Consider the following 26,164-nt stretch of genomic DNA (forward strand, 5'->3'; position numbering starts at 1 on the left):
CTGGATGAGGAAATCAAATACTAACATTTCCAATAATGCAGATGACACAAAACTGGGCAGGATTGTCAACTGTGAGGATGAGGTAAAGAGACTTCAAGGTGATTTGGACAAGTTGAGTGAGTGGATAAACATACGCCAGATACATTACAATATGGCTACATGTGAAAATTTATAATCCAATGTGAAAAACTGGAAGGAAAATTATTATTTAAATTGTGATTTATTGGGAAATGTGGAGGTACAAAGGGACCTGGGTGTCCGTGTACACCAATCAATGAAAGTGGACAGGGAGGTGCAGCTAGCAATCAGGAAGGCATATGGTATTTTGGTCTTCATTGCAAGAGGATTTGAGTTCAGAAGTACTGGTGTCTTACTGCAGTTATACAGGGCCTTCTCAGACCACACCTAGAGAGCTGCTGCAGTTTTGGTCTCCCTATGTAAAAGGGAGTGCAGTGGAGGTTGATTAGGTCAATACCAGGGAAGGCAGAAATTGGTTCAGTTGGGCCTGTACTCTCCAGAGTTTAGACATATGGGAGGAGATATAATTGAAACATATAAAATTCTAATAGGGTTGAACAGATTAGAATGTAGAAAGGATGTTTACCCTGGTTCAGGAGTCTAGAACCAAGGCACGGGGTGGACCATTTTTGACTGAGCCGAGGAAACATTTCTTCACTCAAACGGTAGAGAAACTGTGGAAGTATCCACCACAGAGGCTGAGGAGACCAAGTCACCACTTAAGAAAAATTGTCTGGATTTTAAATGCATCGAAGGGTATGAGGAGAAAGTGCGAATATGGCTTTGAGATTGAGGATCAGCCATGATCATTGTCAGTGGTGGAGCAAGCTGAGAATTGAATGGTCTACTCCTAGTCTTGTTTCTCTCTTTCTATGTTTCATAGCACTTATTGAGTGAACTTACTTGCTGCTAGTAGATATCAAGCTCGCTGTCATGGTTACTGCACTGTACTACCTTTTAACAGAATAACGTTAATTGAAAAGGAAATGGAATGACTGACCACCATATTCAGGGATCAACAGCCATGATGTAGGCCAAGAATTTCCTCTAAATCTCTTCAATTCCTCCCACTGAATTTTCATAACACATTTTAGAAACATCATTTCTTGACTTGCAGTATTGAAGTTATTGGCATCAGAGCAAAGAATGTTCTGAGGAAATTTAAAATATAGAATCTTAGAAACCAAATAGCATAGAGACTATTCGGTCCACTGCATCTGTGCTAGTTCTTTATGGCTGCTATTTACAACTTCCTCATCAAGTGCCAGCTCAACCCCTTTACAAATGAAGCGTTTCAAGAATGGGTTCAGATTTCAACAATTCCCTTCAAGAAAAATAATTTCCTTTTCAACACTGCAGATCTTTTGCTGATGACTTTAAATTTGCTGTCTCAATCACCAGAGGATTTGCTGGCTCAGTAGTTAGCATTGCTACCTCATACTGCCAGGGACCTGCGTTCAGTTCCAACATTCGGTGACCGTCTGTTTGGAGTTTGCACGTTCTCCTGTGTCTGTGTGGGTTTTGTCCGGGTGCTCTCGTTTCCTTCTACACTCCAAAAATTTGTATGCTATGTGGAGGAAATGAAGGACTGCAGTGATGGGGTAGGGATGGGTCTGGGTGGGATGTTCTTCAAATGGTCAGTTTAGACTCGGTGGGCCAAATGGCCTGCTTCCATGCTATCGGGATTCTGTGATTCTAATAAAACTTGTAATCTTGATGTAAACGTCTAACCTCTTCAGTTCCGAGGAAAAAAGTCCTACGTTTCCAGCCTCTACTCCAAACTGAAGTCCCTCATGGAATGTTAACACACTACTCAAACTTTTCGCTTTCTAAAGACTTCGCACTTTTCCAGAAGTGCAATACAGAGAATCTTCCAGTAGAAGCTAGATCAGTGATTTCCAAAACTCTAACATTTTCCCTTGTTTTTATACTTCTGTGTATTCTAAGCCAAAAAAGATTTTCTTTAAATAAACTACCTTAAAGGCTTTCTCTGCATATGGACATTAATGCATACAGACATTAAGGTCTCTGCTCTTGCAAATGTTTCAAAATCATGCAATTTATTACGTCCTGCCTTTGTGTAACAGCCCTCCCAAAGGGAATCAATTCACCCTCCATGGCATTAAAAACTCTGTCCGTCATGATTCTCTTCATTTAATGTAATCATGCCATGCTGATCAACTGAAAACGTACATGATTTTGCTGAGAGAGCGCAGAGAATTAAGTGACGTATCGTCTGCAAATTTGAGCACGTTGCAAAACTGGAGTGCACGATATTCTGTGTGCCATTCACAGGGGGAATTTATGGAGGTAATTTGAATCCATTTTTCATTGCTGACAGTGGGTGTCATGTCAAAGCAAGAAAGCCAGCTCCTGGGATCAGGTATTTAATTGGAGTTAAAGTGTAATACGATCTGAATATCTGTTTTTATTTCACAACGTGTCGGTGAGAATGGCATTATCCCGCGTGGACTGTATTTAATTAAGAAGAGTTGCAAAAGACAGCCCAGTGTAATAGTGTTTTTGAGTACCAACGTGCTGTACTACTATGGAACAGGATGTTAATACCTGACATTAGGTGACACCCTCCAAACTCACCAAATTGTTCCGTTGTGTATCCTATGGGAGTGAAAATTGAGAGCACTGGATAAAGGATGACAACTTTCAAGATCAGCTATTTTTGATCTTTTTTCTGATCATTTCTCCTTTCAAATTCTCTTGTAGATGTATAAAATATTTTAAAAAGTGACCACAATACCTGTTAAGGTTCCAGTCGCTTTTTGCAACTCATAAGAGTTCACGCAAGCTATGTTTGAGTTTGCGACCTTTTGTAAACAATAGTCATACTTCATTCATGCACACATATACTTCATGAAGGAAAAAGATTAAAAAGGAATGGATAATGATGCAATTTTGAGAGTCACTGGGGCAGGAAATGCTATTTAGCATAATTCAATGATCCCAATTCTGAAAAATTAATGGAGTCGACGTTATGCTTTCATCACCTGGGCAGTAACTGTGCAGAGTGGATCTACCACTGTTTACAATACCTGCAAGAATGAAGGGAGTTCATATTTTGCATGCAAATTAACCTCACGGGCTAGATGAGATATATTTAGATGATCACAGACCAGGAAGTCTGAAACTTTATACAGAAAGAAAAGCCTGTATTCATTTGACCACTGGCCCTCTAAGTGCTTTACAGTCAATGAAGCTTAAAACCTAGTCACTCTTGTAATGTAGGAAAGATAGCTTATAGGTGCTCAGCAAATTCCCAAAAAAATCAATGTGATAATGATCAGATAATATGTTTTTGTAATGTCAGTTGAAAGATAAATATTGACGGGACACCACTGAGAACTGTATTGCTGTTCTTCAAATAATTGTCAAGGGATCTTATGCGTTCAACCAAGAAAGCAGATGTATCTCATCTAAAAGATAGCATTTCTATAAGACAATAAGAAATAGGAGCAAGAGTAGGCTGTTCAGCCGCTTGAGCCTTTTCTGCTATTTAATAGGATCATGGCTGATCTGACATTCCTCACATCTACTCTCCTACCCGTAATGCTTGACTTCCCTGCTGATCAAGAATCTATCTGTCTCATCTTAAATATACACAAGAACGCTGCCCACCCCCAACAGCCAAGTGATTTATGACGAGGAGTTCCAAAGACCTATAACCCTCTATGAGAAGGAATTCCTTCTTGCCTCAGTCTGATACTGGTATCCCTTTATTCTGAGTCTATGCCTTCTAGTCTTAGGCTGTCTTGGGAGGGTGAATATCCTCATTGGATTTACCTTGTCAAACCCTTTAAGAATCCTGTATACGTCAATAAAATCACCTTTCATTCTTCTAAAGGCCAGTGAGTAAAGTCCCGACCTGTTTAGCCTTTGATCATAAATTAGTCAGACATGATTCCCTTATCATGAAGTGAAGCTGAGTTAGATTATGATTTTCCAAATGCTTTTCTTTCTGTATAAATTTTCCGACTTCCTGGTCTGTGATCATCTAATTCCAAAGACATGGCTTTTTTATTTCCTTAATAATTGATTCCAATAGAAATCCAATAATAGATATTAGGCCAATTGGTCGCTAGATATCTGCTTTTTGCCTCCCTCCCTCCCTTTTTGAATAGCGGTATCACATTGACTATTTTACGATCCTCTGGTCCAGAATCCAGAGATTTTGTTTTTGGAAAATTACAATCAATGCGTCCACTATCTCTATAGCTACCTCTTTCAGGGTGCAAGACATCAAGGCCAGGAGCTGGTCTCCCTTTAGCCCCGTTTATTTGTCTAAGACTACTTCTTTAGTGATGGTACTTAATTTCTTACCTGTCTTCTTTAGTATTAATGGAATATTCAACAGAATCTCCCACTGCAAAGACTAGCAGCAGCACTTCCTACTCTGGACCGTGAGCTTTGATATACATTCACAAGCCTGAACTGGAACTTGAACCCATTTCCTTCTGACTCAGAGGGACCAGCAATGCCAGCTGAAATTCACCTGACACTCTGAATCTCAGCTGGGAACCAACAGGCCACCATGTATTCTTTGCACTTATAGTGAAGATTACAAGAATGAGCTCGACTTTATGGTGTTCATTACTATCCAATGACTACTGACAAAATGTACCTGTGTGTTACATCCAGCTGAGGGTGGGTAACTGTGATGCTCACCAAGATTGAATAGCCTTGAATTTCATGCTTGAAAAATGGTCATTATAGAGAGATTTTGAAAGGTTAAGTAAGTGGGCAAAAAGCTGTCGTAAGGAGTATAATGTAGGAAAACGTGAAGTTATTTATTTTCACTCAGAAAACAAAATAGAATATTACTTAAGTGGAGAAAAGCTGCAGAAAGCTGAAACACAGAGGGACTTGGGAGTACTTGTAGATGAAACTCAGAAAGCTAGCACATAGGTGCAGCATGTGATCAGGAAGAAACAGAAGGCAAGCAACATCTCAGGAGCTATACCCACAAAAGACATGGCTTTTTTCTGAAAAGTGTATGCTAATTATAGAGTAAAGAAAACATATGATTGGCTCAGCAATGTATCCAATTATTTAGTAATGTATGCATGCGAGTGTGCTAAAGCATGCATTGTAATAGACAGATAAGAATACACAGTCTCGGTTCGCCCTCTTGACATTCATTAGCCTTACCATCGCTGAAGGCCCTATCTTTAATGCTATGGGGACTAATTAACCAAAACCTTAACATGCCATATAAATACTCATGATTCCAACATCAAGACAGAGCTGAGAATTTAAAAGTAAGAAACTTACCTTCAGAGTCCCCAACGTCTGTCCACTATTTACAAATCAGATGTGTGATGGAATACTCCCCCAATATCTGGAAGATTGCAGCTCTAACAAAACTCAAGAACCTTTACAACACCCAAGTCATAGCAATCAGTTTGACTGGTACCTCATCCAATACCTTCAACATTCAGTCTCAGCTCCACCACTGCTGACCACAGTACGTACCATCTGCAAGCTTCACTACAAGAACTTTCTAAGGCCTTTTTTACATCATCTTCCAAACTAGCAATTTCTACCTCCTAGGGGAACAATGGCAGTATACACACAAGAAAACCACAACCTTAAAGTTTACTTTCATGTATTCACTAACCTTCCTTCATTGCTGCTGGGTCAAAATCTCATATCTCCATATCTAGCTACACTTGTGCAAAAGTTGGCTCACCTCCACCGTCTCTAGAACACTTATGGGTGGGTAATAATATTGCCAGCACCTCTCACATCCCATGAACCTTTTTATTTAAGAAATGCTGATAAAGAGGAGAGAACTGGTCTTGATGTGGCTTTGTAGTCATCCATTCAGAAACCACTTAGAAACTCATCTCTAAGGAGGAAAAATTAAGTTTTAATTTTAGTTTACCACAGTGCCTATAGTTGTGATTTTATTGTTTTGTTTTTGCTTTCCTGTCTTTATAACTTTTCTTAGAGACAAATGAGTCTAAATATTTTACCAGAGTTTTAAATAGAACGATCATGTACATATTGATATTTTGAGGTATTAATAAATAATAACTCACATTGGTTAATATTTTCCTTGAGCCCTAAAGCTTTTGGAAATAAAGATGTAGTTTGAACGGCAATTTTTTTTTTGATTAAAGTGCAGAACAGGTGAGATCATCAAGCAGTCTAGAAAAGTTAAAAACCTGGGCTGCATATTTACCGTTCATACTGCTAACATTTTCACTGCAGTGGTGAAGAAGCCGAGCATAGGGAGGGGATTTGCAACCAATTTGTTCAGATATACAAAATTCATGAACAGCCCCTTCTGGCAAAGAGACAGCACTGTTTGCCCACTTGCAAATAATTTTAGATTTGATGATGATATAGGCAGTAAAACAGCATTTTTCATCAGAAGAAACACTTCAATGGAAGTGAATGACTCTGTCAATTCGAAGTGTAACAATTTTCATTGCTTGGAACTGTCCGAATGTTTGTCAAGCAGCAGAACATTGTGCATTTTTCGATTCATTCATAGGATGTGAGCAATGCTAGCATTATTGTCTATCCTTACTGTCCTTAAATTGAATGGCTTGCTTGACAATTCAGAGGGCAATTTAGACTCATATTGCTGAGGGAACAGAATCACATGTAGCCCAGACCAGGTTAAGGCAAGCAAATTTCCTTTCCTAAAAATGTTAGTGAACCAGATGGATATTTGTAACAATTGACAGCATTGACATAGTTACCATTAGACAAGCATTTTAAATTAATTTTTGAATTCCAATTTCACTACCTGCTACAGTGCGATTTAAACCAATGTCCCAAGACACATTAGGGACTCTAGATTACTAGTCTAGTTGCATTACCATTGCACACACAGCCTCCCTAATGAATTATTTATTCATAACACTAACAAATTGCATTTATATATCACCTTTAATGCAGCAAAACATCACACAGCACTTCAGAGGAAATGTTAAACAAAATTCACTTATTCACTAAAGGAGATGTGATCTAAAGCTACAACCAATCACGTCACTGTGTGTGCGTGCCTACATACTTGTGCATCAATATCTACAACTATGTGTGTACGTGCATGTCAACATGTCACTGTGTGTAAGCATGTGTACACCCGCATACATATTATGGCACTAAGGTTTAATTGTAACAATTCAATGATATTAGTACCGGGAAACCTCATTGGATCTCACTCAGGTAGCAACTTTAATCACTGACTGAATAGCCAGGTGAACGCCTACTAGTTTGGGAAGTCATGCCTGGACTTTCTAGTCTTCGGCAGCCAGTTAAGGCAGTTGCCTGTGAAGAGTGGGCCAGTCGGTCTTCCATGCCAGCAGTGCCATTGGCATGAGTGGTCACTAATGGTACTGCAGTCAATCCCCATTCAAAAACCATGGAGGGCTTCGAGTGGAATATAATAAGATGGCATCATCAGAGACATTTTAGGATGGACCTGCAAATAGAAAGGCTGGGAGGGGGAATGAGTTCAAGCAAGAATGGCCCCAAGTTTGGGGGAGGAGGCCTTCTTTGGCGGCAAAGGGCATCAAAATGGAAGGACTCTCACCAACTTCTTCAAGGCTATGGATAAGCCCCTAAGATTTATATTTTATGACCTCAGAATGGGAATAGAGCACTACCCATTTATAGTAAAATGCTAAAAGTCATGACACAGGATCTCAAATTGGCCCATGGATTGGTAGAAAACAACACTGGCCCAAGTGTTGCTGAATGCAGTGGTAACAGCTAGGTAATGAGAATGTTCAACCTTGCTATATGGTAACAATGCATACGGACCACCCACCATCATCCCAAATCTCCTCCTACAATGCACCTCGGCCTTGCAATCTCCTGAAATCTTCAACTCCTGTGAATATCTAACCCCACTGAATCTACCCGTTTGTCTGATTCCACATTATCTTCCAGACCCTCTTACCGTCCTAACTCCCAATCCTTCTGCTCCCCCAACTTTCAACTTTCTGTGGCCTCGTCTCACCTGACCTTACCACCTTAGTCACTCACATTTCTACCTGCTTGGCGTCTAAGCTCTTACCACTGTGCCACTCAACCAACCTGCACTCTACCCACTTGCATCTTGCTAGATTATCTTCCTATGCCCAACACCTTACTTCATCCACCTCCAGCCACTTACTCTCTTACCTCACAAATGTTACCCATTTCCCCTATTCTCACTTGCTTGAACTCACTGATGCATTAGTTTATGAGACATTTAAACTGTTACCTATCATAATGTGGCAGCTAGTTCGAAAAGGGGAAATTGTTTCTGTGCTGATCTCTCTGAGAATTCCTGCACTGAAGGAGTTCTATAGGTCCATCCATAAGAAGATCAACCCGAAAATTCAAAGGACATTAGGAGGCAATTTTTGTCTCGTCAAAGATGCAAACAGGGATTCCAATGGTGACTGAACGATTTTTAAATAATTTGAGCCTTAGTCGTTTAAATATGCACAAAATGACCATCCATTCCTGGAAACACCAAAAAGGTTGAACTGCTGATGTTTGTTTTTCTAACTTATAAGTACCAAAGGTATATTTACAACATTTAAAAGAGATTTGGACAGGTACATGAATAGGAAACATTTAGATTAGAGTCCCTACAGTGAGGAAACAGGCCCTTTGGCCCAACAAATTCATGTTGCCCCTTGAAGTGTGTTACCCAGACCCATCGCCCTATAACCCACACACCCTGAACACTACAGGCAATTTAGCATGGCCAATCCACCTAGACTGCACATCTTTGGACTGTGGGAGGAAACCAGAGCACCTGGAGGAAACCCATGCAGACATGAAGAGAATGTGCTAACTCCATACAGACAGTTGCCTGAGGCTGGAATTGAACCTGGGTCCTTAGTGCTGTGAAGCTGCAGTGCTAACCACTGAGCCAGTGTGCCGCCCCTTTTTTAAAGCCAACTGCACCTGGTATTCCCAGGCAGTCTCCCATCCAATTACTAACCAGGCCTGAGTCTGCTTAGCTTCCAAGATCAAACAAGATCGGGCGTTTTCAGACTAGTACAGCCGCAGCTTTAGAGGAATACTGGCCAAACCCAGGCAAGAGGGCCTAATTTAGTTTGGGAAACTGATTGACATGGTTGGACCGAAGGGACTGTATCTGTGCTGCATGAGTCTAAGTTTCTATAAATAATAAAACAGCCACTAACATTTGAACTCCTCTCGAATTCAGTCAAACAAGTTGGTCACTGCAATGAATCCCTAATGAATGATGCACTTCTGAAGCACCTACAAAAGCTGCATTATTTACAGCAACAGAATTTTTTTTCAGTCTGGCATCAGTATTAGTACAGTAGCTAACATAGGAATATAAGACATAGGAGTAGAAGTAAGCCAGTCAGCTCTTTGGGTCTGCTCTGCCATTCAATGAAAACATGACTGATCTGGTAATCCTCAACTTCACTATTCTTTCTTATCCCCATCACCATCAATTCCCCTACTGATTAAAAATATGTCTATCTCAGCCTTGAAGATACTTAATCAGCCAGTCTCAACAGTCTTCTGCAGTCAAGAATTCCACAGACTCACAACACTTTGATACAAGAAATTCTTCCCCATCTCTGTTTTAAGTGTGGAATGTATTAATCTGAGATTCTCACAAGGTCGTCAATATCACTGCAAGACAGTCCTGAGTGTATAATGTTGCTTCTGCTATTTCTTTATTAGTAGCAGTTTAATCATTCAGCCATGCAGACTTAAGCTCAAAATCTAGACCACATTAGTGCATTACTGAAGGAATGTCAGATGTGCCTTTTTCTCAAGTCTGTTTCTTGTACCTTAGTCTTGTCAAGTATAAGGCAAGAAGTTTTGGGACCAGTCTCCTTTTAAATCTGGAATATAAATTTAGTCTCAATTGCGGTGGCCTTGCCAGCATTGCCCAAATTCCATAACAGTGCACTATCAAATAACCCTGAATGCTTTTCAATGATCATGAAGTGTGCTATACAAATGCAAGTCTGTCATTTATTACCTCTCCCCACCCCCCTCTCTGATGAAGGGTCTAGGCCCGAAACGTCAGCTTTTGTGCTCCTGAGATGCTGCTTGGCCTGCTGTGTTCATCCAGCTCCACACTTTGTTATCTTGGATTCTCCAGCATCTGCAGTTCCTGTTATCTCTGTCATTTATTTTGTTACTTAACCCCATTTGACAAGTAGCAGTTAAATGCTGTTCTACATTTAAAGTCATAGGCGGAATTAACGGTTCACCACTGCAGCATCATGTCCATTCCCATAATTTTAAGTATCAAAGTGAATTTATTCCTGGATGAAATAAGTTCTGTGTTATTGTATAAAATAAGTTAATTCTACAACCCGGGTCCTGCGATTTCGGAAAAGATCATAAAGTGCTCATCTGCGTTGTGAGCTCACCCACAATATTTGTTCATTGCGACTTTTCTGCATTTCACCAGGTTCTATACTCAGAGAAAACGCGTGCAGTGAGGCAGGCTGTCGGGAGTCGCAAAACTGGGCGAACTGCAGCTTGCAATGCATGAAGAGTTGACGGTGTTCCAGCCCACTCTTGCACAAAAAGGAGTTGTGAAGGGAGGATTGTGCCCAGGGCTTCCTCATTATTCAGATGGTACTGAAGTTAAACAATCTGTTGACACTGAGGAGCGAGCTACATGAGAGCAAGAGGTAACCAAACAAGCGTCTGTCGTCTTGCGAGTTTGTCAGAGCGAGTAGCAAATGCAAAGACAAAGCAGTGGGATCGGGCGAAATGCCAAGATAGGTGCATGTAAACACGCTGACTCACCATTCAGAGAAGGCGTGAGGCCAATATAAATATTCACCTGCGGCACCCTCAGCCAGGCAATTTGCTAAGCATACACAATCGTATAAAAAACACTTCAGGGCGAGGGAACAGAACAGAGGAGCAGGACTAATCGGATAGCTCTTTAAAGCAGTTGGCAGCAGCACAGTGGGCCGAATGGACTCTTTCTCTGCTCTCTGATGCTGGGATTCTGGAAAAAAAATCAGCAACGAAAAGCACGTCTGCCAAATATCAGCTAACACAGTTAACCACAGGCAACTTATATTTGGGATTACCTTCTCTTTTAAACTGCAAAGTTCACCAAACTGAATTAAACATTGAAGTGATTGCTTTTTCTCACCCTTCATACTTTTGTGACTCCAGCATGTGGCTGACCTCATTGCAGTAGCCTGCCAAGGATTAGCGCCCACAGCCATTTTCATTTTATTTATTTATAGCGAGTCCAGGTCACACAGTGTAGATTACTTCTGTGATCTTCGTGGGCATATCCAGGTGGAACTCTGGGAACTTCTATTTCACAGAAGGTAAACAAAATGCCAATGCAAAATCTCTCAAGTGCTGTTTGGCATACTTAAGTGGCCATGTTCTCAGTAGCTTTTTACACATGCAATTCACTAGTGCTTTCAGCAAATAAATAAAGCATTGCATACTGATTTAAGGGTTCACAAAACCTATTACCAGTTCACACTATGTTCTCTTGGATTCTAAACGTACCATAAGAACATAAAAAAAGGAACAAGAGTAGGCCAACATGGCCCCCTCAGGCCTGCTCTGCCGTTCAGTAAGATCATGTCTGAACTGATCCTTGCCTCAAATCCATTTCCCAGCCTATTCCTGAGAATATACGACTCCCTTATAGTTCAAAAATCTAACTCATCCTTGAGAATTTCATGGCTCAGCCTCCACAGCTCAGAGGTTCTACTGTCCACTCATTTCTAAAACTGATCTGCTCTCCACTGATTAACACTCAGGTGGATGTCCAACGTGTACTTTACTTCTGAAGTCAAGCTTTCCCACTCCTCTGATGCTGCTTGGCCCGCTGATTTCATCCAGCTTCACACCGTGTTACCTCAGATTCTCCAGCATCGGCAGTTCCTGCTTTCTCAAGTACTTTTAGCAGTTTGTTGCCTCACATTTTCAAGCAAGTCAGTCCAACATCAGGGAGAGTCGACCATGCATGGATTCATAAAATGGAATGGAGGAAATTACAGGCTAGATTTATTCTGCCAGACAGTGGACTCAACGGGCTCGATTTTACACAAAGGTGTGCAATCTCTACCACCTAGCTTGGTTGGATTATCTTGCTACTACATAATGCCCATTGGGTTTATGCCCCTCTCTTAGGAGATATCCCAGCTCAGAGAACTGCTGGCCATACAAGTGGTCTGTAGAGTCCTTTCATGCAGTATGAGTGTAATTTGATCTTCACATTGGTATTTTTTGTGCATTATCTTAATGAGTACAAGATGGAAAATTTCAACAAACTACCTTTTCTTAGCAACACTCAAGTCATGGTTTTTCATATAAGATATAACTATAAACAGGCTTTCATGAACTTTTAGACATATTAACTATTCCTAACAAGAAGTAAAGAAGACACATCTGGCTCAGGACAGTCTGACTGATCCTCCACCCAGAAGATCTGAGATATCATCAGACAGGTAGGAACTCAATATAAAAACCAAAAGAACTGCAGATGCTGTAAATCAGGAACAAAAGCAAAGTTGCTGGAAAAGCTCAACAGGCCCTGCAGCATCTGTGAAGGACAAAACAGAGTTAACGTTTTGGGTCCAATGACCCTTCCTCTGAACTGATGGTAGCTGGGAAAACGTCAGTTTATATGCAGAAAATAGGGAGGTGGCTGGGGTAGGGAGGAAATGATAGGATAGAGCCCAAAGAGCGAGAAAGACAGTTGGACAAAGGAGTCGCTAATGATCAGGCTGGGAGAGTAAGTAGTTGTTTATGGGGACTGTTTGTGACTAACAACAGCGGGTGTGCAATGGCAGGCTATGTGGTTACAAGGCCTGGTGTGTGGGGTAGGGGCTGGGACATGGGAGAGTTTAGGCCCGAAAATGATTGAACTCAATATTGAGTCCAGAGGGCTGTAGGGCCCCCAAGCAGAAAATGAGGCATTGTTCCTCCAGTTTGCATTGAGATTTGCTGGTACACTGCAGCAAGCCAGAGATAGACATTTTGGCTAAGGAGCAGGATGGCACATTAAAGAAGACCTTAATATAACTCAACATCAGCTCTTTCAAAAGTCAGATGACACCAGGTCATCATCCAACAGGTTTATTTGAAATCACAAGCTTTCAGTGCACTGCTCCTTTTTGAGTTCAAGAGAGGAGCACACAAGCACAGAATTTATGGGCAGAGATATCAAAAGATTATACAAATGGTGTGAGTGGAGTGTCGACAGGTCAAATAATACATCTCTGCAGGTGATCAAGAGTGACAGACAGTGTGACACCTTCAGCTCTTTCAGAACCATTGTCTTGTATGACATTTGTTGATTGATTAGTTCACAACAGCAGACAAACTTTCAATTTTTGCACCTGATTACCTCCCAAGGTATTAAAGATTGGCATGACGATTTTCTGAAGCATGGAGTTTGAGGCTGTTAAAAACAGCCCAGGGATTCAGGTACCTGCACCATGAGAATTACATTTGTGCTGTGCGAATGTGTAGCCCAACAAATCTCTCATAAGCCTTAGTTAAACATCCTCTCCTCTTTGATAACTGTAGATGCGGCATATGCAGAATGAGCTGCCACTCACAGACTGATCTGAAAGGCTTCATTTCTGAATCTCAAACAGCAATGACAGGTATATCATTTTCTGTGCATATCACATAAGGTGAAGAACAACTACACTCGAATGAACAAGGAGTCAAAACCTGTAGAGGGAGAGGAGAAGGAAAGGGATGATTGGCAGGAAAATTGGGATAGATGAAGGTAAACCTGAAAAAAAGCTACAACGTTATTGCAATTATGTGGTGTGTTTCACAAAGAACTAACTCATTTTCTCTGCAGTAATGTGACAGCCCCTACTTTATTACACTACTTACCAAGAAGCATGTCTAATTCTGACAACAAATGCTTACTTCAATGTGGGGTTAAAACAAACTTCAAAATCTACCACCCCCAAACCAGCCCAGCTCGTCCCCGCCTCCCTAACCTGTCCTTCCTCCCACTTATCCTGTCCTCCCACCTCAAGCCCCACTCCCATCTCCAACTACTACCATCAACCCGCCCCCTTGACCTCTCCTTCCTCCCTGGATTGACCTTTCACCTCCCTACCTCCCCACCTACTCTCACCTTTACTGGCTGCATCCCCACCTCTTTGACTGGTCTCTCTCCTTTCCACCTATCTTCTCCTCTATCCATGTTCTATCTGCCTCCCCTCTCTTCCTGTTTATTTCAAAACCCCCTTCCCCTCTCCCATTTCTGAAGAAGGGGCTAGGCCCAAAACATCAGCCTTCCTACTCCTCTGATGCTGCTTGGCCTGCTGTGTTCATCCAGCTCTACACCTTGTTATCTCTTACTTCAATGTGGTCTGATGACACACTGTACCAAAATGCAACATAACACAGACACGAGTCACAGTATCTTTAAAAATTTCTTTCCCCATGGGGAGAAAGATACTGATCTAGGACAAGCCATTCAGTGCAATCATTAAGGTAGAGAAGAGAGAGAGGGGAGATGTTGTTCCGAGAGAGATTGGGTGAACAAGCAGTGATTCAAATGGTCATTAGGTAGTACCAAACTTGAGTCTTGCTAAAAAGAAATGACATTAATATCTACCCCAATTAACCTTTGATCGCATTGTTGACCCTGCCTCTACACCTTCAGCTGCGCAGATTTTAAAGTCATACAGGCCTCAGAGATAAAACATATTTTCATCTCTGTCCTAAGAGGGTGTCACCTAATTTTAAAACATTAAAATTTTTAATTGTTAAAAAATTAACAATTTTTGTTAAATTATAAATTAGCCATGCTCTCATTAAATTACAAAGCAGACTCGAGTGAGTAATTATTTTCCTCCAGTTCCCCAGCTCTGGACTCACATATAAGAGGAAACATCCTTTCCACATCCACACCGAGCCTTACAATAAACAAACTGGGTGGTAGGTAGGAACACTTCAACAGCGTATGCACTTTCCTACTGCCTTAAAACACTCTGATTGTGCAGTTTGATTATGTTTCAAATAGTCCAAAATCTTCACCATCCAACGGATGCTTGGTTGCATAATCTAAGGCATGAAACCTGAACTGGGATTGGAATCTCATTGAGAATTTAATGCAACCATTCACATTAAAGCCATGCTTCATCTAAAAAAAACTGACAATTCTCAATAATATTTTATTGGGAAAATTTATGAACACATTGGATGTGGTGCATTAAGTGTTTGGATAGAAGGTTGTGGAATTTTTTTGAGGGACTTTAGGGAAAACACCCATAACTTGGATTAAAAAGCCCTTCTGTTTCAGTATGGGACAGTTTGCCAAAATTTTGGCTCAAGCTGAATGTGTGAAGTAATGGCTCCTGAGAAAGAGCAGTAGTTTAGGACTGTTACAAAAGAGGTTACTCAGTGTAAAGAGATAGTAGGAGCCTCCTCTACATTGGCGAAACCAAGCGAAGGCTTGGGGATCGCTTTGAGGAACACCTACGCTCAGTTCGCAACAAACAACTACACTTCCCAGTCTGGAATCATTTCAACGTCCCCCCGCCCCCAACTCCTCGGACGACATGTCCATCCTGGGCTTCCTACATTGCGAAAATGACACCACCTGAAAGATGCAGGAACAGCATCTCATATTTTGCATGGGAACCCTGCAGCCCAAGGATATCGGTGTGGACTTCACAAGCTTCAAAATCTCCCCTCCCCCCACCACATCCCAAAACCAGCCCAGCTAGTCCCTGCCTCCCTAACCGTTCCTCCCACCTCAAGCCCCACCCCCATCTCCCACCCACCAGCCTCATCCCGCCTCCTTGACCTGTCCGTCCTCCCTGGACCAACCTATTCCCTCCCTAACTCCCTACCTACATTTACCTTCACAGGCTCTAACCCCACCTCTTTGACCTGTCTGTCTCCTCTCACCCTATCTTCTCCTTTATCCATCTTCTATCCACCTCCCCCTCTCTCCCTATTTATTTCAGAATCCCCTTCCCCTCCTCAGTTTCTGAAGAAGGGTCTCGACCCGAAACGTCAACTTTCCTGCTCCTCTGCTGCTGCTTGGCCTGCTGTGTTCATCCAGCTTCACACCATGTTAACTCAGTGTAAGAAATTTAGTTTGAACATTCCAGATCATAAGTGGGATTAGTTAAAACTTTGAAGGAGTTAGTTGAAGCTGACAAAATCTAAGCTCAGTTGAATGAAGGCTTCAGTGAAACGCTGACAGATTCTCAAGTACGGGCCTCAAGCAATAGTTTCCTTAAACCTTGTAGATATGAAATAGAAGATAATTTTCTCTGGTGTGAATTTGTAAAGGAGGGTTTTTGGGATGAATACAATTCTACTTTACATAATGCATGAGGTGTTTTGAATTCTTTAAATCTGTGTTGTACGTTTATAACTTTTATAATATTATTCTATTTTAAGTTTGTTTGTGTAATAAGCTTCTGTTTTATTATTTAAACCATAACTGTAGTTTTGTGTGCTTATGTTTCATCAAAGAAAACAAAATGTTATCTATCAAACCAGATTTCAGTCTGAGACGTGGCATGTCTGGAAACATCATCAGCGGGGATCATAACAATAGGTTAACAGAAAGAGTTTTGGGCAGGGACTTGAAGTTTGGGAAAGTATCTGTTTTCATCAGAGCATAGGAACTGGGGGAAAATAATTACCCACTTGAGACTGCTTTGCAATTTAATGAGATCATGGCTAATTTATGTACCTCACCTTTACCCCACATCCCTTAATACCATGGGTGAACAATATCTACTAATTACAGATTTAAAACCAACTGATGACCTCACATAACTGCAACTTAGTAAATGAATTTTAAATCTCTGCTGAGCAGAAGAATTTGATAAATTCACTCCTGAGTGCCAAGTTCTAGCTCTGTTCCTGTGCCCTAGACTTCCCAACTTATGGAAATGAATCCTTGCTATCTACACTATCAATATCAACTAAATACATTGAAATCCTTGAGCAAGTGACCCTTTAATGTGCTAAACTTCAGGGAATTCAAATCTAGTTGGTGTCATTCAGGTTGCTCAGCAAATGGCTCTCTTGTTGACAGAACAGCATGTACTGTGATAGACATCATGCTGAGGCAAAGAAATCATAAAATTGAAGCAGCTTAAAATGTTGCCACAGTTGCAACTTTTTTCCGAAGTGCAATCAGTGTTAGAATCATAATGCTTTTAGTCATTGTAAATAGATGATTTACCACTAATGCTACTCTCCTTGACTCCGTCCTGACACTGCTGTTTCACATGAGGTGCCATGAAATCATTGCTCCTTTATAACAGGATGCTTCTTCCCAAGCTTTTATCAGTTACTTCTGCTCAGGCGCTCATCACTACAATCCATTTGAGAATTTGAGGTTTTGCTAACAAGTTATAGAAATTATTGAGTTCTTATGAGGGAATCAATAAGGAATTGTCCAACCCAATATCCTGAAGGAATTTCAGCGGTCTCAGAACCGTTGTTGCATGACTCACACAAAGTCCCATTCAACAATACCTCAGTGCCTGCCAAACTGCAGTGACTCCCATTTCAGCAGTCATTTCAGAGTCTCAAGTTTAAAATTTTCCTTTGTTGGTGTTGCATTGTTGAACTGTGGCAACCAATTTGCGCTCACCAAACTGCTGTAAACTGCAGTCTGGTAATGATCACTGTTTTATTGTTGTTGATTTGGACCAAGAGACCAGGGAAAACTTTCCTGATCTTCAGCTAGTGTTAAGGAATCTTTTCATAGTTGGCATTTCTTATAGTACAGCACAACTTTCTTCATACTGCAGTGGAATATCAGGCCAGAATGGGCAGTGGAAGCAGGTTGAGAGTGAATTTCAAAGAAGAATTAGAAAAGTACTTAAAAGGATAAAGCATTACAGAGTTTTAAAAAAAGAAACAAGACAACTTTGGACACATAGTGGCTCACTGATCAACACTGCTGCTTGACTGTGACAGGGGCCCGGGTTTGATTCCAGCCTCCGGTGACTGCCTATGTGGAGTTTACACATTCTCGCCTTATCTGTGTGGGTTTCCTCCAAGTGCTCCAGTTTCCCCCCTCAGTTCAAAGATGTGCAGGTTAGGTAGACTAGTCACAGGAAATGGAGGGATACATGGATAGGGTAGGAGGTGGGTTTGAGTGGGATGCTCTTTGGAAGGTTGCTTTGGACACATTGGTCCGAATGGCTTGCTTCCACACTGTAAAGGTTTTATGATTCTATGAAATTGCGAGCTCCACCAAACCACCAATAAAAAAAATGGACCCACATGACCTTGTTGTAACCTGTATTAATTGTACGATCCAGTACGAGTGAGACCTGAACCCACAAACTTCTAATTTAGAAGCAAGAGTGCCAAGTTCGACATTAACTTTATAATCTTTAAAAAAAACTCTTGTAGATTTCCCAAACAAAATCCAGCACATTTGTGAAACAGTTTGGATGCCGCATGTTGTGTGTTAGAAGAGGGAATGCAAGGAAAGTACAGCAATATTTTAAATGCGGTGGAGGTTTGTGGTTGAGGGTCAAAGGGACCAGGAGCGAGAATCACAGATCATACAGACCAAAAATTGGTAGGCCGGAAGAAAAATCTCTACTTCTTTTCAAGTGCTGTGTATGTAGTTACCCTGTAGATCTGGTCCTTCTCACCTCAATCAACCTGCCAGGATGCACATGCTCAGGGAAACCCAGCCAAAATGTGATTAAAACTAACAAAAAAAAACCTGTAAATGGAGACACACAGCTTCCTTTAAAATTTAATTGAAAAACTATTGGAACTCAATTCACCCCAGCAAAATGGATATGGACAGGTAGTAGAGGGCTTTCGAATGATAGAACCATTTCCCTCCCATCTGCACCCAAAAAAAGGTGTTAAAATGACCATACATCTATTACAAAAGCAGGAATTGCTGGAGATGTTGCCAAAGTTGGAGGACTTGAGCTATAGGGAGAGGCTAAATAGGCTAGGGCTGTTTTTCCTGGAGTGTCGGAGGCCGAGGGGTGGCCTTATAGAGATTTATAAAATCATCGGGAGGCGTAGAAAGGGTGAATGGCCAAGGTCTTTTCCCCAGGGTGGGGGAATCCAAAAAATAGAGGGCATGTGTTTAAGGTGAGAGGGGAAAGATTTAAAAAGGACCTCAGAAGCAACTTTTCATGCAGAGGGTGGTGCGTTATGGAATGACCTGCCAGAGGAAGTGGTGGAGACTGGTACAATTACAATATTTAAAAGGCATCTGGATGGTTATATGATTAGGAAGGGCTTAGAGGGTATGGGGCACATACTGGCAAATGGGACTAGATTAATTTAGGATAGCTGGTCGGCATAGATGAATTGGACCAAAGGGTCTGTTTCCATACTCTATGACGCTAAGCTTAGCAGAGCTGGCAGCATATGTGGGAAGAAAGAGAGTTAAAATTTTAAGACCGGTTATTCTTCATCAGAATTGATTTGATGGACTCAAAATGCCAACTCTGCTTTCTTCCCACAGGGCGGCACGGTGACTCAGTGGTTAGCACTGCTGTCTCACAGTTCCTGGGCACCAGGCTTTGATTCCACACTCAGGTGACTGTATGGAGTTTACACATTCTGCCTGAGTCTGCGTGGGTTTCCTCCCATGGTCCAGAGATGTGCAGGTCAGATGGATTAGCCATAGTGTCCAAGGATGTAGATTAGCCATGGGAATACAGGGATAGTGGGGGTAGAGTTGGGAGGCTGTCCATCGGGTAGGTGTGGACGTGATAAACCCAATGGCCTTCTTCCCCACCGAAGGGATTCTAAAACAAAAATTTTGTCAGACCTTCTGAGTTTCTCCAGCAATTTCTGTTTTTGTATATTATCATAGATTTTTTTCTTCTGTTTCTCGCTGTTGAATTAATTTGAATAAACTGCTAAGTTTAGAGTCTTAGAGATGAGTCTTAGAGTGTGTGTGGCTGTGGAAGAGAGAGAGCTTGTGTGTATGCATATTGTATATTTATTCAATATATGTACACACATATATAAGATATTCTCCAGGATGATGCAGATAAATGCATCAACTTATGTAAAGTCTATCTCTGTTCTTATTTTTCTACTGAAATTTCTCCTTCATTAACAATCATTTGTGTTAGTAAATTATTCCAAAAGCATTGGTGTTACTTTATTTCAAACATGGCAATGTTCTCCTTATGTAACTGCTGGCTGGTCTGCCTGCAGATAATGAATAGTAATGAGGGAACAAAATATCCATAATTGTTTCTAATGGATCAGATTTGGAGAGTTAATTCTCTGAGGACTGTTGCAGGTTCTCTAATAAAAAGGATAAGAACTCTGAGAAAATTTTTTGTTTCTTTATCTGACTTGTGCCTGAAATTCTGAGAATTAAAAAGTGTTTCTCTCTTTGCTCTATGCTTTAAACTCAAAAGATGTGAAAATCAATTTTGCAGCTCTCCCATGAACAAAATGGAGAGAATATTTAAAGCTCCAAATTTTTCACAGCATTAAGAGAAAGCTAACATTTGAAATCTCCTCAAATCACTTCAGTGACTGTGCCTCAAAGTCTAAAGGGGTGATTTCAAGATAGTCGATGAGTCATAATGGAACAAAATGAGGCCATTTAGGCTCTTAATTCTATGCCAGGTCTTAGTGCAGCATTTCAATCATACGCAAGTTTGATTCCTTCGAGTGCTCATGTAATTTCCTTTCTAAATTATTGATCACTTCTGCATCCAAAACCCCAGGGGTCTAGGCCCGAAACGTCAGCCTTCCTTCTCTTCTGATGCTGCTTGGCCTGCTCTGTTTATCCAGCTCTACACCTTGTTATCTCAGATTCTCCAACATCTGCAGTTCCTACTATCTCTGGCCATTTAAACAATCAGCTGCCACCTGTCAAAGTAGATTTTGATATCACTGCTGTTTGAAACCCAGAATGTGGGGATCAGACCTTGGTAAGACCTGGTCGGTTGCAAGTACATTGAGTTTGGATCACAAGGATACCACTTTGAAAAGCTGAAGTGGTACCGTGCATATGATACCAGGCAATGCATCCTTTGGGATTGTTAAATGTGGAGAAAACTGTGCATAAAACATGCACAAATCCTTTGGAATGGTCAAACATATGAAAAAATCTGACAAATCTGCCAAGAACTGTAAAGTGTCACCAACTGATCACATGGGTGAAGGATTGTTAACAAGTCTCAAGAAGTAATGATACCTGTTTTTGTGTTTCTGGGAAAAAAGTGTGTTTTTCCCCCGTCTCCTCTGCGGAGAGGGTGGTGGGTGGAAATACGCATTAGATTGACATAATTAGCATGAAGCGTCACAGGATAAAGAAGGTGATGAGAGTTCAAGCTTCATAGTCATGTCGTCATACGGCGTGGAAAAAGAACTTTTTGGTCAGTCCACACCAACCATAATGCCAAACTAAACTAGTCCCACCTGCCTGCTCCTGGCCCAAATCCCTCCAAAGCTTTATTATTCATGTACTTATCCAAATGTCTTTTAGACAATGTAATTGCACCCACTTCCAGCACTTTCTCATTCCACAGGTGTACCATCCTCTGTAGAAAACATTTGCTCCTTTCATTTTTGATTTTTATTTTAGTCTTTGGCAAGCTTTCCCACAAGGCGGCCTCAGGTGTTGGCAGCATCCTGACAGGTTCAGAGTCATCCGGCCTGACTTCCAATCCAACCGCTCCCACCCGCCCCACTTCCCACACTAAAAACTCCAGTCCAAGCATTTCAAGTGTACGAAGTAATTTTTAAAGCTTGAGCCTACACAAATTCTCCCATCTCTGTGCACCAAAACCAGAAATAAAATTTGGGACTTTAGTTTTTCGAGTCAGAGAGCCATACGGCATGGATACAAACCCTTTGGTCTAACTTTGCTGAACTGATATCCCAATCTGACCTAGTCCCATTTGCCAGCATTTGGCCCATATCCCTCTAAACCTTTCCAGATGCCTTTTAAATGTACAACTGTACCGATCTTCACCATTTCCTCTGGCAGTTTGTTCCATGTACACACCACCCTCTGCGTGAAAAAGTTACCCCTCAGGTCCTTTTTTAAATCTTACCCCTCTCACCTGAAACCTATGTCCACCCTGGGAAAAATACCTTGGCTTTTCACCTTACCCATGCCCCTCATGATTTTATAAACGTCTATAAGGTCACCCCTTTGTTGCTCCAGGGAAAAGAGCCCCAGCCCATTCAGTTTCTCCCTGTAGTTCAAACTGTCCGGTTCCAGCAAACATCCTTGTCAATCTTTTCTGCACCCTCTCAAGTTTAACGACATGCTTCCTGTAAAAGGATCACCAGAATTGTAAACAGTATTCCAAAAGTGGCCTCACCAACGTCTTGTACAGCCTCCAGCTCTCAATTCTCTTTGTCCATAGTCATCCAAACCTCTTTCAGTTTTCTACATCTTTAGCAAATCTCTGCCCAAACTGCCCCCAGAGAACGACAACAACTTTTCCAATTTAACTTTAAATCTACAGTCCTACACCCCTGGAAAATGTCTGATCAATCTTCACATTAGGGCGGCACAGTGGCTCAATGGTTAGCACAATTGTCTCGCAGCACCCAGGTTTGATTCCAGCCTTGGCCGATTGTGTGCAGTTTGCATATTCTCCCCGTGCCTGTGTGGGTTTGCTCTGGTTTCCTCCTGCAGTCCGAAGATGTGCAGATTAGGTGGATTGGCCATGCTAAATAGCCTATAGTATCCAGGGATGTGTAGGCAAGGTGGATTAACCATGGGAAATGAAGGGTTACAGAGTGTGGGGGGTGGTAGATGAGTCTGGGTGGATGGGATGATCCTCAGAGGGTTGATGTGGACTCAATAGGCCATCTGGCCTGCATCCACACTGTAGAGATTCAATGCAGTTCAGCATAAAGAGTGGTGACCAGAACTGTACCTAATGCTACATGTTTGGTCTATTCAGAGTTTAATAAGGTAAATAAGTATATTTTGTCTCAAGGCCAAAACAAAGCTGAAAATCAAATGCTGCAATAGAAATGGAAGCACAGTGGCTGAGAGTTAAATGAGAGCAAATCATTCCCTAATCGTCAATGAATATAGGCAAGGTAGCAGAAAATTAAAGCTTTGTGAATATTATACAATAATTCAAAAAGGTTGTGAAGGGTAAGCTAAATAATTATAGCCTAATCAGTCTGACCGTAGTGGTGAAAAAACAACTGGAATCAATATCAAGGGATTAATCAGAGATATGGAGCGTGGTTCTATTAAGTTGGTAACAAATAAAGTTCCCTTAATTTTTGCAGAAAGTAAAAAGGAAGATTGATGAGCGTAACACAATCGATATTGTCTACATGCATTTCTGTAAGGTTTCGTGTGACAGACTGTTAAGAAAAATTGAAGACTCTGAGATGGAGGGGAATGTGGCAAATTGAAAGGTTGTACATTTGGAAAGGCAAACAAAGCAAGGGAATACATAATGAATGGGAGGGCAGTGGAAGGTGAATGGGCTACGAGATAAATTAAGTGTCTGTCCACAGGTATCCAAAGATAAAGGAATAGGTAGACAATAGGGTAAAGAAGACAAATGGATTCTTTCCTTCACTGGGCAAGGTGTTGAATAGAAGAGGAAACATATATACTGGAACTGTATAAGATACAGGTTAGGTCATAGCTGGGGCTCTTTTACAGTTCTGGCCATCACATTACAGGACAGACATAATTATCTTGGAGAGACTACAGAAGGCGTTTAAAACAATGTTGCCAATGAAGGAAAATTGCAGGTATGAGGAAAAATTGGATGCGCTGATGTTGTTTTCCTTAGAACAGAGGAGATTGAGATATAAAAATAATTAATGTTTGTACAAAATAGACCAGGAAGACCTATTTCCCCGAGTGGAGAGGTCATTTCCCACGCAATAAAATTGATAGAAGGATTAGAGGGATCATGAGAAAAGAAAGTTCCCCTAAATGGTGGTGGATATCTGGAATTCACTGTCCATTTTAATGTCTGAGGTCAAAACCCTCAAACCCATTAAGAAGAACCTGGGTCTGCACCTGTAACCTACAAGGCTACAGAGTAGTTGCCAATAAGTGGCATCAGAATGGGCATCTAGTTTATTCAGCCAAGAAATTATGTGAAAAGGTGAATGGCTTCTTTCTGTTGTTTTCTCTGGTTCTGTATTTTTTTTAACTATGGTTTTATGGTTCTAAAATCTGATCTGTTGAAGAAGTGTGTGAGTTCTGCGCATAGAATATTATGTTCTTCCAAGTGATTGTGATGAAAAAAAAGTCATATGTGAATGTTAATTGAGCTGGCAAGTGCTTATATGCAATGGTCTGACAGAAATGCTAACTCTACCTTGGCAAGTTGAGAACAAGCGTAGAGTTTGGTAACAGTTCTCCTTTCCAACAAAAACACATATTGAAATATTTTCAAGGAGTATAGGCAAGGATCATACAAATATGGAGAGTAATAAACAACAGACAGGGAATGAGAGACATGATTTGGTCAAATAATGGTCTTGTCATTGTGTATCACAAATACTGCCATATTACTCAACTGCACTGAGAGCAGAGGGCTAAAGCACACTCCGCTATGGAACACACAATCTTTTGATCCCAAATTAATTGGTTAGAGGGCTTGGATCACAAGGCTTAAAGTAAATCAATATAGACCTTAAAACCTTGCAGTATTTCGTGCTAAGAGGTGAACACAGTACACATTTTTCAGTCCAGAACAAAACTGTGCTAATGGATCGATGAGCTGTTAATTAAATGTTTGCTATTCATGAAACTGAGATACAAGCTTAGTCTGATAGAATTTTACATTATTAAGCTTCCATATACCATTTTCAGAAACAGTGCATTCTGACTGGAAATCATAGAGCAAAGCCAAAGGCTTTAGTTGTATTTTGTTATCCAAAATTGGCATCTTACCATAAATGTATTTAGTTTGTACTCAGAAAAGAATAATGCTATTTGTACTGTGATTTTATCTCATCATTTGCAATCAAGAATCTGACACATCATGCCAGTCAATGGTGTGGTGGTTCAGCTGCTGGATTTATGCAAGCATCACAGTTTGATGCTTTCTTTTAGAATTGCTGATGCAGGAATGCCAAAAAAAAGCAAAATACTGCAGATGCTGACAATCCAAAATTTAAAAAAGGAAATGCAGAAAATACTCTACAGCTTCAGTAGAGAGAGAAACAGAGATGATAATCTGATTGGAACATAACGATTCTCATGGGTTATATCTGACTCAAATTGGACTAACCCAAATTTATAGTACATTTGTAAATTATTATATGAGATGGTCTCTGTTCAAGCCAAAACACAGCCTAACTCACTTGAAAAAGTTCACATGAGCTGGGCAAGCATTCCACAAGTTTACTCATCTCTCGGGCAAGAACCATCACCTAATATCCAGTTCCTTCTACTTCAGAGTGCTGACAGTACCGACCTAATAAACTTCTTCACAGTTATGGAAGGTTTTGACAGACTGGATACGGAGTGAAAGAGTTTCTATTTGTGAGAGAAACATAAATTGAAGGGTATCAACATAAGGCATCAACAAATTATCAAATAAGGAATTCAGGAAAAACTTCTTTGTCTGGAAAATGGTGTGATTGTAGAACTTGTTACCAAAGGTAATTGAGGAGAATAGCTTGGGCACATTTAAGGGTGATCTAGACGAGCACATGAGGATGAAGATAATGGATGGATATTGCAAATAATGTTAATTGACAGACATTAGGAGATTCTTCAAGTGGAAGATAAAATTGGAAAAAATGATTGGACTGAATGGCCTGTTCCTATCACAGATACCATGCAATTTTGAGTAACCACAAAACCCTTAACACTTACTTTCTTTTCAAGTTGAAGTCTGCATAAACTTTAGTTCTTTCAGGTTTTCTTTTTAATCTTGAATTACTCAAACCTGTTCTTGTTAAAGTATACAGACCATACTCCTTGAGACAAGTTACAGAATAGAAGGCAGTCAAAAATGAGCTGTGATTACAGGTAGCCAACGTTTAGATCTGAACCAAACTGTGATACACAGTCTTGGGAATACAACAAGAAGGCAATCTGTAAATTAGTTGCATTTTAAATCATTTGCTCAAGCTGAAGCCTAATGTGGAAGTAGGAACTCTGATAAATATCAGAAACATCTTGAAAGATGAAAATGAGTATCACATTTGGGAATAGAAAGTGTTTTGA

The 26,164-nt window shown here is 40.8% G+C and overlaps 1 protein-coding gene and 1 pseudogene across 11 annotated transcripts in view; both read right to left on the bottom strand.

The window, feature by feature from the left end:
* The window catches only part of LOC125453357 (protocadherin-9), a 701,801-nt gene that overhangs the window by 392,766 nt on the left and 282,871 nt on the right, over window positions 1-26,164 (bottom strand). The window lies entirely within an intron of this gene.
* LOC125453723 (5S ribosomal RNA) lies at window positions 8,938-9,056 on the bottom strand (annotated as a pseudogene).

This window comes from Stegostoma tigrinum, chromosome 6, assembly GCF_030684315.1.
Source record: "Stegostoma tigrinum isolate sSteTig4 chromosome 6, sSteTig4.hap1, whole genome shotgun sequence".
In the NCBI taxonomy this organism is placed as follows: domain Eukaryota; kingdom Metazoa; phylum Chordata; class Chondrichthyes; order Orectolobiformes; family Stegostomatidae; genus Stegostoma; species Stegostoma tigrinum.